Genomic DNA, 14,924 nt, shown 5'->3' with positions numbered 1-14,924 from the left:
AGTAGAGCTTCACTCTAAGCCAAGGCTTTGTGTTGAAGGCTGTATTTGACCTAACTTTTAATACATTAGGACTTGTCACTTGGATGGAGAGTTGTCTCATTGGCACTCATACCATACTCATATTCTTATTTTTATTATTCTAATGCTCTTCAATTTTGTACTTTATTTGGCCTTTCTATTATCTTGATTCGAGCGTCACTGATGAGTCTCTATAAGACAAAACGTACATCTGGCGTAGAAAAAAATTATAAGTTAGCCTGGTACTTTTGATCAGTATCTAAAACATATTCATGAACTGAAAATAAATGTATTCTTCTATTGTACATTAGTTTAGTTACCATTTTGTATCTGGTATAAGTTCAGATTTGGCCTGCAAAATAATATATTATAAATGCATCATACTCATGATACTTTGTATAATAAATCTGCATGAAAAATTACATAGATTATTAAAAGTTTTGGCATATATTTGTTTTTTTAATTCCAAGTACCTTCATAATTTTTATTATACGTTAACAGTAAATTTGGGGTAATTTTGATTTTCTTTTTTACTGATTAATAAAAGTCAAATAACAAAATTATGGCTTAATAAAACATACCGTCCTACTTAAAATGCTTCTTCCTTTAAAATCAAAATTCAATTCTTCTGCTCACTCATGTTTGCCATTTATGTTTTCTTGTGAAAATTTGCGAAAAGTCTTCTTAATGTTAATTCAAAGGCAGTAAATACAGCTGTATTAGCTGAATTGGGAATGTACCCTATTGGTATACAGGCCCTTAAGTCTTCTGTAGGATTTTGGTTACATATTTTAAATTCAAATGAAAATGAGTCTTTATTATATAATGTTTATAAAGTTAACAAGCAGTTAAATGATGGATTTGCTTCAAAAATTAAAATGCTACTATCAAAATTGAATTTCACTCATGTTTGGGAAAATCAATGTACCTTTTCTAAAAAACGATAACTTTTAGCTCTCGTGAAGAAGCTCAATGAAAATTACATTATATTTTGGAAAAATTGTCTCTTTAATGATGATAATTCAATAAATGGAAATAAACTAAGAACCTACAGAAAATTTAAAGTAAAGTATGAACTAGAAAAGTACCTTTTATTGAATTTAGATAAAAATGTTACAAAAAATTATGCCAAAATAAGAATAAGTAATAGTATGCTGGCTGTTGAACGCGGTAGATACAACAAAACAGCCTTGGAAAATAGAATATGTCCTTTATGCCATAAAGAGGTGGAAGATGAATACCATTTTGTCATAACATGTACAGAAATTAATAAAACTAGGATCAAAATGTTTAATGAAATTTCTAGTATTGTCCCCAGTTTTAATTCAATGAGTAAAGAAAACAAATTTGATTTTATATTTTCTTGTGAAGAATGTGATATTTTACTTATCATTGTTAACAATATAAGTGAAATGTATAATGAGAGAAACAATTATAATGTCAGTATATGAACTGTGTGTGATTGGTGGCTTAACTTATAATGTTATATATAATCATAATATTTGAATTGATAATGTTATAGAGGAGGCATGCTGTCAAAAATAGTATAATACTTAATATTAATAATCTTTATTTTTTTTTTTTCAATGCTACATGTTTATATTGTTTAATGTCTATCGTTTTGTCATTAATATGCCTGTCTGTCTGTCTGTTTGTTTGTTTTGTTTTGGTTTTGTATTGGTTTGTTTATTTAGTAACAATCCTATTGTTTGGATTTTAAACTAATAAAATTCTTATTCTGATTCTTATTCTATTGTGATGAAATTACCAAACAAACATTTTGCTGAATTTAATATGGCAATAGCATGTTGCAGTTTTTTTGTGATGAAAAAACCAAACATTTTGCTGAATCTAATATGGCAACGGCATGTCCCAGTTTTCTTGTGATGAAATAACCAAACATTTTGCTGAATCTAATATGGCAATAGCATGTTGCAGTTTTTTTGTGATGAAAAAAACAATCATTTTGCTGAATCTAATATGACAACGGCATGTCCCAGTTTTCTTGTGATGAAATAACCAAATATTTTGCTGAATCTAATATGGAAATAGCATGTCCCAGTTTTCTTTTGATGAAATAACCAAACATTTTGCTGAATCTAATATGGCAATAGCATGTCCTAGTTTTCTTGTGATGAAATAACCAAACATTTTGCTGAATCTAATATGGCAATGGCATGTTGCAGTTTTCTTGTGATGAAATAACCAAACATTTTGCTGAATTTAAAGTGGCAATGGCATGTTGCAGTTTTCTTGTGATGAAATAACTTAACATTTTGCTGTATCTAATATGGCAAAAGCATGTCCCAGTTTTCTTGTGATGAAATAACCAAACATTTTGCTGAATCTAATATGGCAATAGCATGTCCCAGTTTTCTTGTGATGAGATAACCAAACATTTTGCTGAATTTACAGTGGCAATGGCATGTTGCAGTTTTCTTGTGATGAAATAACTTAACATTTTGCTGAATCTAATATGGCAAAAGCATGTCCCAGTTTTCTTGTGATGAAATAACCAAACATTTTGCTGAATCTAATATGGCAATAGCATGTCCCAGTTGTCTTGTGATGAAATAAGCAAACATTTTGCTGAATTTAATGTGGCAATGGCATGTTGCAGTTTTCTTGTGATGAAATAACCAAACATTTTGCTGAATTTAATATGGCAATAGCATGTCCCAGTTTTCTTGTGATGAAATAACCAAACATTTTGCTGAATTTAAAGTGGCATTGGCATGTTGCAATTTTCTTGTGATGAAATAACTAAACATTTTGCTGAATCTAATATGGCAACGGCATGTCCCAGTTTTCTTGTGATGAAATAACCAAACATTTTGCTGAATTTAATGTGGCAATGGCATGTTCCAGTCAAGACATGGCTTTGTCAGTTTGTTTTCCACATTTGAGTTTGAATGTCCCTATGGTATCTTTTGTCTTTATTTCATATTCAAGAGTTAAATATATATCCTATTCTAAAGTAACATGGACACACAATGTTTTTCTTCAATTCTTCTTTCCTTTTCCTTTTCCTTTACCCTTTCCTTTTTTAATGCAATTGCAACAATACCAATTTGAATTACTTTTTTTCAGAAAAGCTTCTTTTCCCGTTAAGTTGGCACATTTATAGTGATACCAAGTATTGCACTTATCACATGCAACACTTTCAAGTTCCTTGTCATCAGGCTCCCAGTCACAGTTTTTATTACAAGTATTGCATATAAATATTTCATCTGCCTCCGGGCCAACATTTACCTCTACGTTATCAGTTGAAATTTTCTTCATTTTAGAATCCCTTTCACCAATAGCCTTTATTTTACTTCTGAGAGCTTGTTTTTTTTTTCTTGGTACGCTTGCTTTAAAAGTTTTTAAAGCATCCACAAAAACTATGCGAACAAAATGCTCGGTTATGTCTTAAAATTTTTCCATAATTAAAACAAGAAAAATTTCATGTTCCACATTATCATCCACAATTTCTCCAAACAAATTTATCCAACAATCTAAAAGTTCAATATCTGAATCAATACTATTCCTACAGAAATGAAATGTTTTGTGTGCATGTATGTGAAAATGTTCAAATGTACAGTTATGCTGAACAACAGCATTCAATTTAATAAAAAAATTAAACACATCATCATTAACAATGGTCAAGCCTCTTTAGAAGCACCTTGTTTATTTTCTATTTCGGACATACTTGAATTGTGAGGTGCCTCACTTTCCTCAATTCTAAAAATTTTCAGCATAGCGTGTTTTTTATAATCCAATGTACGGTCAATTTTGCTCTTCTTTGAAGTTTGGCCAATCTTCCTGAGCACAGAATTTCTTAAACGGCTAGATATTTTATTGCAACATGACCTGCCAAATAACGAATTTTAGCTTCTCCTGCAGATGCATGTTTAACCGGTTGTTTTTCCATGGTTTCTATGAGTTCTATTTGACTGCTAACTATATTCTTTGCCTTAATTTCTACATGTTAGTCAAACAACCAAAACATCAAATTAGTAGATAACTTGTTTTGTTGTTTGTTCAAGTTATGTACTTTAAAAAGTTTTTGACAAGATCTGCTATGTTCATTGCTTGTTAAAAAAGTATTCAAATCAGCATATGTAGAATTCCACTGTTGAGTTCATTTACTTTAAAATATAAAAAATTCACATGTGATAAAAATGCAGGTGTGGTATAAAAATCAGCAGAAACAACTGACAAGAAAGTACTGTTTTCATTAGCCAATAAGAAATCTTGTATTTCATACGGATTGTGAAGGGTTGGCAAGTCCAGGTCAATTTCAGCATCATTTTCATTGTCGGAGTCCTCAGGGATATAATCAATAAGATCTGATGTTGAAGGTAGCGCAATGGAACTTTGTTTTGTTGTAGTATTTGTTTTACAGCAAGACAAGTCATCCAATGGTTCTTTCATATTATTAAAATTGTAAAAATCATATACACAAAAAGGGTGTTTTAATGTTGCTGCACCTCTATTAAAGTTCCGAACTCGCAAACCAGCTTTAGTTTCAACTCTTCCAACTGCAACACCCATTTGCCCTGCAGCAAAAAAGGAATAACAATCCACATCAACATATTGAAGTGTCTGACCCTGCGCTCTGTGGACAGTCATTGCAAATGCCAACATAATCGGATATTGCATACGTGATGCAAGCACTTTGTTTTTTGGCATATCAAACACATCAAATTTGTAGGTTGGTAGGGTTAATATTTTACCATTTATATTAATAACAGGGGGACTTTCTTTTTTCAATGAGTGTACCATGCCTCTGGCTCCATTAAATAATCCTTCACTAATATTTCTTATAAGTATAATAGGAGATCCCACTTTTAAAACAAGTTTCTTTGCTGCATTGGTGCTAGCCAATAGATTTTGGGGTCCTGAAATAAAACAAGAGATGATTGTAACAGGGTGTTATTACAACGTCTCACAAACAAAGCCCCTGTAATTATAATCCCCTTGGTACCCCCATACAATTCCTCCAATTCCTTAATTTAACATGACAAACAGGTATACATATACTATTTGGTGGGGGTGACCCCAGGGGGCTCATCCTATAATTCATTTTATTTGTATTGTCCCAAACAAGAATAGGTATGATTTTGTGGTTGGGATCTTGACCATTTAAAAGATACAAGAACAGTGTTAAGACGGCAGGGGTGGGGACGACCCTTGGGGACATACCCTTTTTTTTATTATACGCCCGTTTACGGGACGTATTATGGTATACCGTTGTCCGTCTGTCCGTCCGTCTGTCCGTCGTCAACATGTCGGACATTAACTCAAAAATGCTTTAACCAATTTGCATAAAACTTTGGTGAATTGTTTATATTTATTGACGTGAGCTCCCTTTCGTTTTTTATAAAATTTAGATTTTACGTTTCCGAGTTATGGGGTTTTATTCATTAAAAAAAGGGGGATTTTCCAGTTTTCTGACAATAAGTCAAGAATGCTTTCAATAACTTGCAAGAAATTGTGGTGAATTGTTTATATCTATTGACATGAGCTCCCTTTCGATTTTTATAAATTTTAGATTTTACGTTTCCGAGTTACAGGGTTTTATTCATAAAAAAAGGGGGATTTTCCAGTTTTCGGACAAAAACTCAAAAATGCTGTCACCAATTCTCATGAAACTTTGGTGAATTGTTTATATCTATTGATGTAAGCTCCCTTTTTATTTTCATAAATTTCTGATATGACATTGAGAATTAATTGAACTTTTTTTGTTAATAGTCTGACAACAGATTTACTAAGTATTGCACAACAGCAAGAAATCTTTAATTGAATATAAATTCAATTCATATAACCAATTTCAAGATCTTTGACTACATTTATTCAGAAACCTATAATATGTCAAATATTTAATTACAATCCAAATTCAGACCTGAATCAAGCTTGAATATTGTGTCCATTTTTGCCCCAACTGTTCAGGGTTGGACCTCTGCGAGCGTATCTAGCTGCGCTCAGCGAGACAGTTTATTTGATTAGATTTATCGTCTTGTGATCATTTCTGAAGGCGGGATGTGTCTATCACCAACTGTTTTCAGGTTATAGTCATATGAAAATATAATAATTATGAAATCCCATAAGGGTTCCATAGTAATTAAATCCCTTCTTTTGGCCCCTTAAGGTACAAACTGAAATTATATTGAAAAACATGTTAAAAAGTGCATTTTTTTTCATGGACCAAGTCCAATAACTCTAGAAAAATTGTGCACTTTTTAAAAGAATCAGAATCAGAATCTACCTGTTTTATGAGATTTGCCAAAACAAATTGAAGTTATTCTAGGGCTTATGAAATTGGAGACAGGCAGATTAAACTACCATATTACAGCCCAACATCAGCGACATTTTATTTTCTCTTAAGAAAGTTTTAACTTGTTTCTACAGCAGACATATTATGACTTAAAAAAGGCCCCAATTAACAGAATTGACAATGGTACTTTCTGGGTGGATTAGTGGAAAAATATCTTGTTAATTTGTTTTGTTTGAAAAGTTTAACAAATACATATATTATTGCACCTTTAAGGGCTGTTTTAAATTTGATTGTGTCTCTAACATCCCTTAAGTAATCACTAAAAAGATCTGTGTTGTTCTTATAAGGGATGTTAGGTGGATAGTTGTCTTATATGTTGTTCATATAAGGGATGTTAGGTGAATAGTTGTCTTATTGATAATAAAGCCCTGCTTCCAGTGGCGGATCCAGAAATTTTCATAATGGGGCCCACTGACTGCCCTAAGAGGGGGACCACTCCAGACATGCTCCAGTGATTCCCTATATAATCATCCAAATGTTTCCCACAAAGTGTGGGGGGGGGGGGGGTGCTAGATCCGCCTATGGTTTTTATTTTATTTTCTAAAAACATACCTTCATCTTTAGCCTTGAAAACAAATTCTTCACCTGCCAGATCTTCCAACTTTTCATGGTTAATAAAATTGACGTCAAAGTTGGTCCCATACAAACTTGTTATTTTGGTATTATCTGGCAGTGGACGATCAAGGGATTTTAATAATGCAACTGTCTCCTCTGATGGAGAACCATCACAAAGCTCATGCACTGCTTTGATCAAGTCAGCTTCGTTTTGTCTTATTACCTGAAATAGGACAGAGACTATTAACCACAAATCATTTTTTGGATAAATCAAATATATATATTATGAAACATGCGTTTTTATAAATACCAATGTGTTGTTTTAATTCTGTCGCTCTTGAATTTTGAAAGCAGAAATATAACACCAGAAAAACAACCCTACCAATAAAAAAGAAGTGCATATAGGCAATACATCATGAAGCTCATCGCAAGAAAGTATAATAGATATTGTAATATATACATGTTTGAGTAGTTGTGGAAGTCCTCATCTCGAGTGCTGGAGGTCGTTGGAGCCCAAGGGATTGAAACCAAATACTTGAAAATTTGTATTTGCTGCTTCAAAAATTAAGCATGCAGCATTAAGGAGAAAGAAAATAAAGACTAGTCACCTCAAAGTCAGTATTAATGTGTGCTAGCACATTGAAATTCCAGCTTACCATGTTGGTCTCATACAAGGGTCTGAAAGTATGCATATATATGTAGGACTCTAAAGTGCGATGGGGACGATTAAACGCGATGGTCACGCTAAAGTGCGACGGAACACGCTAAAGTCCGATGCTGCGATACGCTAAAGTGCGTTTTTTCCGCGAAAATGCGTTTGTTCGCGAAAGTATGGACGTTTGCAACCATACATAGCATTATGACGCTACACGCCGTTTGTACAAACAAAAATGGACATGGGTAAACGAGAATGTTTGTGCAGATGAAGTTTTTTTTACTAGACACGAAAACAAATGATTCCAATTTTGGTTGGTGCTAGAAAAGTTTGTATGCGGAGGAGTTATTTCCCAAAAAATTATCGACAGTAACAGAAATGCAAACCTTTGATCCCGCTGTGTCGGCGGGGACACACGGGTTTCTGACAGGATACTGGAAAAGAATACTTCTCATAAACTTAGAAACTGACGCTAGTAATTGGAAGGTGTATACCGTAAAAGAGAGCGAAAACGGCAAAATACACCAAGTGTCAAAGTATTTAATTCGTCCAAATTTGATTTAGAAACTCCTTCTATGTTTTTAATCCCATGTTATTTACTTGCGTGAAATAAAAGCTACTTTTTAATTTTCTAATTGAAATATTTTATAAAACAATTTTTTACAATATGGTTCGTCATGTCTGTGAAAGAGATAGAAAACAATAAATAAAAAACAAATAAGAAGTTGTGGTGTAATTGTCAACGAAACAACTATCCACTAAAGACCATATGCACTTAGCAACATTACGAACTTCAACGTGGAGGCTTGGCTTACATCGCATAGAAGCTATATAGGACCACGAAACGACTAATGTAAAACAATTCAAAAGAGAAAGACAACAGCATGATTTATAAACAATACAATAGACGAAAAACTAATATCAACACAGCAAAAAACATAAACCATTGCCTGAACCCCATTCTCGTTACACCATCGCACTTTTAAAAGCGTGTTAAACCAACGCTCTTTAGCGTGTCATGTATACCATCGCATTTTAGCGTGTCATCTGATCGCACTTAAAAAAAACAAACAACCATCGCACTTTAGCGTCTGAAACCATCGCACTTTAGCGTAGACCATCGCATTTAGCGTGACCATCGCACTTTAGAGTACCATCGCACTTTAGAGTCCTACATATATAATATTATGTTCTTGTCCTGAATATGCATAAAACTTGCCACTGGGCATTCAGCCATCATTCATCCATTCATCATTGTGACCAATATAATATTCTTTGGTGTAACATTCTTCAATATTTTAAAATGTTTATACCTTGGTTAAATTTATGTGATGTACAAATGCATTCTTAAATACATCACTCTCTAAACAATTACAACCATCATCTTGAAGTCTGTGATTTGGAACAGGTGGTAGCTGCTTAAAATCACCACACACAAGAACCTGCAAATATAAGCTTTTTGTTATAAAGGTGTTTTTATACCACCACCTCAAGCCCCCATCCATGTATGGGGGGTATATAGGAATCACCCTCCCTGTCTGTCTGTCTGTCTGTCTGTCCATGTGTTATTAATCTTAACATCTTTGAAATCTTTTTTCGTATAAAAATTCATTTTCATTATTACTCATTAGACCTTACTTAAGGAACAACCATTTGGTATTATGGGGAGGGGATTTCAACATGAATAACTGAAACTTGCAATAACTGAAAATAAAACAGTGTGAACACTGACCGGCATTTATAATATAAGTATTGCATCGCAATACATAGAACCCTACAAGTTGAAAGTTGTCATGGTTAAAATATATATACCAAATATCCATTCAATATATTCAAGCATGACAAAAGAAGGTGTGAAAAATGTATTTGACAAAAACAGGCTATGCAGAAAATGAAAATAACTTGTATGAAAAATCTACCTGCAACATTCCTCCCTCCCCCCCCCCCCCCCCCCCCCCCCCAAAAAAAACCCTTACAAAAGAAAACTGAAATTATTGCACATATTAATGTCTTACCAGTGTATAGCCCATAACAAAATTTCATATTTGAAAAGTTATTATGCCCCCGCCGTAGCGGTGGGGGCATTAAGTTTTATCCTTTTCAATCTGTACGTACATACGTACGTACGTACATACGCGTACGTCCGTACGTCCCAAAATTGGTTTCCGTTCTCTTACTTGAGTTTGCCTCAACCAAATGTTATGAAACTTCTACACAATGCTTATTACCACAAAACACAGATCAAGTTTGAATTTTGGTGGCATCACTTTAACCGTTCTAGAGTTATGCCCCTTTATAAATGGAAAAATTGCAAAATTTTTAGTTTCCGTTCTCTAACTTAAGTTTGCCTCAACCAAATATTATGAAACTTATACACAATGCTTATTACCACAAAACACAGATCAAGTTTGAATTATTTTTTTTACCTGTATTCCACCAAACATGTTTTCATTTCTTCGAACATGCCTGCAAACAGATTCCAGCAGTTCAAGAATTTTTCTGGACAACATACTAATTTCATCAATCATTAAACACTCTGTTTGCTCGATCCTCAATTTAGCATCAGCAAATCGGTCATCATGGTCATATAATTCCTTCATTTGGTCTATGATATACCGCCCGTCCAAAATACCAGACCAGTGATGCAGGGTAGTAGCCTCAAATCCCAGCTGTGTGCTGGCCATACCTGTAGTGGCAGTAACTGCAACCCTTTTGTGGTGTTTCAGTTTCATTTCATTAATGATACTTCTACAAGATATAAAATTATATAAATACAACATTTACACCAATGTAGGGGGAGGGGGATCTGCTTCAGTTTTAAAAATATAACACTTAGATTATCATTTATTTTGTACTTATCATAAGTATATAAATTTATATATGCATAGGAAGATATGGTATGATTGCTACTGAGACAACTCTCCATTTAAAACAAAATGTCATAAATATAAGCAATTATAGGTCACAGTATGCCCTTTCAGTGGAGCCTTGTGCTAGCATTAAAAATATTTCTGTTTGCCCCAAACTGACCCATATTTGTAGTGTAATGGTACGTGAAAAGGCAGTCCTTTTTGGTCTCGCCTGCGACTTCTCTCGCAGAAATATAGATATTGATCCGGCGACGGCTGTGTTAGCTCTAGTTTAGTATTTTAGAAGGTAGAAGGCATGGTTGCTTCATACTTTGTATACAGATGCCTTATATTACACACTTTCTGTCTGTCATATATGACTATTGTCCTTGACCTCATTTTCATGGTTCAGTGACTGACTATTTGAAAAAAAAAGTGTTTTTTTTTGTGTTATGTTAATTTCTCTCTTATTATAAGTAATAGGATAACTGTATTTGGTATGGGCTTACCTTGCAAGGTCCTCATGCCTGTCACTTGACCTCAACCTCATTTCATGGATCAGTGAACAAGGTTAAGTTTTCGTTGTCAAGTCCATATTTCAGATACTATAAGCTATTAGGTCTTTTATATTTGGTGTATGGAAATTGGAATGATTGTAAGGTGTACATGTCCAACTGGCAGGTGTCATCTAACCTTGACCTCATTTTTATGGTTCAGTGGTCAAAGTAATTTTTTTGTGTTTTGGTCTATTTCTCCAGAGATATTATATGTCTCTGATTTCTCAGATACTATCAGCATTCAATCAATTATATTTGGGGTATGGAATGTTTGTAAGGTATACTTGTCTGTCTGACAATAATTGTCTGACCTTGACCTCATTTTCATTGTTCAATGTTATTTTTTTCTGATTTTGTCTGTTTTTCAGAAACTATAAGGAAGAGGTAAACTATATTTAGTTTACTGAATGATTGTAAGGTATATATAATAGTCTGGATAGTTTCATCCGACCTTGACCTTATTTTCATGGTTCATTGATCAATGTTAAATTTCTGTGATTTGGTCTGTTTTTGCAAATACTATAGGGATAGAATAATTATCAGCTGTGTTTGTCTGTCTGACAGGTGTTAGTTGAATGTGACCTAATTTTAATGGTTCATTGGTAAAAATTAATATTTTTTATGAGGTTTGTTTCTGAGAGACTTTTTGCAATAGGTTTACTTATAAGCCTGGTGCTTGCTTTTTATGAGTACGAAAAGGTTGTATATATCAGTATTTTTTAATTTTTCTAGAACATGAAAACATTTCTTGTCTAACACTAAAAATAGGCTCCTGACTTTGGACAAGTGCATATAGTATATATATGCATTTAGATTAAACATATAAATTTGCTGGAATATTATTATACTTGTATAAACATCAGAAGATGTGGTATTATTGCCAATGAAACATCACTCCATCCAACACCTACAGTTTTAAATTTAAGCAATTATAGGTCAGAGTACAGAGCCTGGACTCTCACTGCAAAGTAAGCTGTAACAGGTCCAATGAATGTTATTCAAACCAGTATGTATATATATATATATATATAAAAAAAACTTTTTTTTTAGGTTGTGTATAAACTATACCAATGGAGATGGTGTCGTCAAATTAGACGATATCATGCATGATTGTGGACAATATTTTAAAGGAAATTCAATGCTAATTCCAACTAAGGACATCATAGCACGACTACTGCCTCATCTTTTTGGAACTGTAACATTTTTTATACATGAGCAGGGTAAAAGGTATGTTCACATGTGATAAAAATGCAGGTGTGGTATAAAAATCAGCAGAAACAACTGACAAGAAAGAACTGTTTTCATTAGCCAATAAGAAATCTTGTATTTCATACGGATTGTGAAGGGTTGGCAAGTCCAGGTCAATTTCAGCATCATTTTCATTGTCGGAGTCCTCAGGGATATAATCAATAAGATCTGATGTTGAAGGTAGCGCAATGGAACTTTGTTTTGTTGTAGTATTTGTTTTACAGCAAGACAAGTCATCCAATGGTTCTTTCATATTATTAAAATTGTAAAAATCATATACACAAAAAGGGTGTTTTAATGTTGCTGCACCTCTATTAAAGTTCCGAACTCGCAAACCAGCTTTAGTTTCAACTCTTCCAACTGCAACACCCATTTGCCCTGCAGCAAAAAAGGAATAACAATCCACATCAACATATTGAAGTGTCTGACCCTGCGCTCTGTGGACAGTCATTGCAAATGCCAACATAATCGGATATTGCATACGTGATGCAAGCACTTTGTTTTTTTGCATATCAAACACATCAAATTTGTAGGTTGGTAGGGTTAATATTTTACCATTTATATTAATAACAGGGGGACTGTCTTTTTTCAATGAGTGTACCATGCCTCTGGCTCCATTAAATAATCCTTCACTAATATTTCTTATAAGAATAATAGGAGATCCCACTTTTAAAACAAGTTTCTTTGCTGCATTGGTGCTAGCCAATAGATTTTGGGGTCCTGAAATAAAACAAGAGATGATTGTAACAGGGTGTTATTACAAAGTCTCCCAAACAAAGCCCCTGTAATTATAATCCCTTGGTACCCCATACAATTCATCCAATTCCTTAATTTAACATGACAAACAGGTATACATATACTATTTGGTGGAGGTGACCCCAGGGGGGCTCATCCTATAATTCATTTTATTTGTATTGTCCCAAACAAGAATAGGTATGATTTTGTGGTTGGGATCTTGACCATTTAAAAGATACAAGAACAGTGTTAAGACGGCAGGGGTGGTGATGACCCTTGGGGACATACCCTTTTTTTTATTATACGCCCGTTTACGGGACGTATTATGGTATACCGTTGTCCGTCTGTCCGTCCGTCTGTCCTTCGTCAACATGTCGGACATTAATTCAAAAATGCTTTAACCAATTTGCATAAAACTTTGGTGAATTGTTTATATCTATTGACGTGAGCTCCCTTTCGTTTTTTATAAAATTTAGATTTTACGTTTCCGAGTTATGGGGTTTTATTCATTAAAAAAGGGGGATTTTCCAGTTTTCTGACAATAAGTCAAGAATGCTTTCACCAACTTGCAAGAAATTGTGGTGAATTGTTTATATCTATTGACATGAGCTCCCTTATGATTTTTATAAATTTTAGATTTTACGTTTCCAAGTTACAGGGTTTTATTCATAAAAAAGGGGGGATTTTCCAGTTTTCGGACAAAAACTCAAAAATGCTGTCACCAATTCTCATGAAACTTTGGTGAATTGTTTGTATCTATTGATGTAAGCTCCCTTTTTATTTTCATAAATTTCTGATATGACATTGAGAATTAATTGAACTTTATTTGTTTATAGTCTGACAACAGATTTACTAAGTATTGCACAACAGCAAGAAATCTTTAATTGAATATAAATTCAATTCATATAACCAATTTCAAGATCTTTGACTACATTTATTCAGAAACCTATAATATGTCAAATATTTAATTACAATCCAAATTCAGACCTGAATCAAGCTTGAATAAGTTGTCCATTTTTGCCCCAACTGTTCAGGGTTGGACCTCTGCGGGCGTATCTAGCTGCGCTCAGCGAAGCAGTTTATTTGATTAGATTAATCGTCTTGTGATCATTTCTGAAGGCGGGATGAGTCTATCACCAACTGTTTTCAGGTTATAGTCATATGAAAATATAATAATTATGAAATCCCATAAGGGTTCCATAGTAATTAAATCCCTTCTTTTGGCCCCTTAAAGTACCCTTAAATAGATACAAAGCAAAAGCCTGATTGCACCAATAGACATGTTACATGTTAGTCTAAAATTTGGTTGAACTTGATGTAAATTTGACAAGAAGTTTTACAGAACTGTTGTGGACAATGTAATCTTAAATGTGGCTGCCTGAAAATTGACCATGTTTATGTATCTGTTTTAAGTGAATGTTTCAAAAATGGAAGGAGTTTTTACATGTTATCAATTTTGACACTTGGTAGTTCTTTTTTGATTTGATTGAATTAAACAAACTGAAATTATATTGAAAAACATGTTAAAAAGTGCAATTTTTTTCATGGATCAAGTCCAATAACTCTAGAAAAATTGTGCACTTTTTAAAAGAAGCAGAATAAGAATCTACCTGTTTTATGAGATTTGCCAAAACAAATTGAAGTTATTCTAGGGCTTATGAAATTGGAGACAGGCAGATTAAACTACCACATTACAGCCCAACATCAGCGACATTTTATTTTCTCTTAAGGAAGTTTTAACTTGTTTCTACAGCAGACATATTATGACTTAAAAAAGGCCCCAATTAACAGAATTGACAATGGTACTTTCTGGGTGGATTAGTGGAAAAATATCTTGTTAATTTGTTTTGTTTGAAAAGTTTAACAAATATATATTATTGCACCTTTAATTCTGTCGCTCTTGAATTTTGAAAGCAGAAATATAACACCAGAAAAACAACCCTACCAATAAAAAAGAAGTGCATATAGGCAATACATCATGAAGCTCA

The sequence above is a fragment of the Mytilus californianus genome, unplaced genomic scaffold, assembly GCF_021869535.1.
Source record: "Mytilus californianus isolate M0D057914Y unplaced genomic scaffold, xbMytCali1.0.p SCAF_58, whole genome shotgun sequence".
In the NCBI taxonomy this organism is placed as follows: Eukaryota; Metazoa; Mollusca; class Bivalvia; order Mytilida; family Mytilidae; genus Mytilus; species Mytilus californianus.
Note: the sequence above shows the minus strand (reverse complement) of the source record.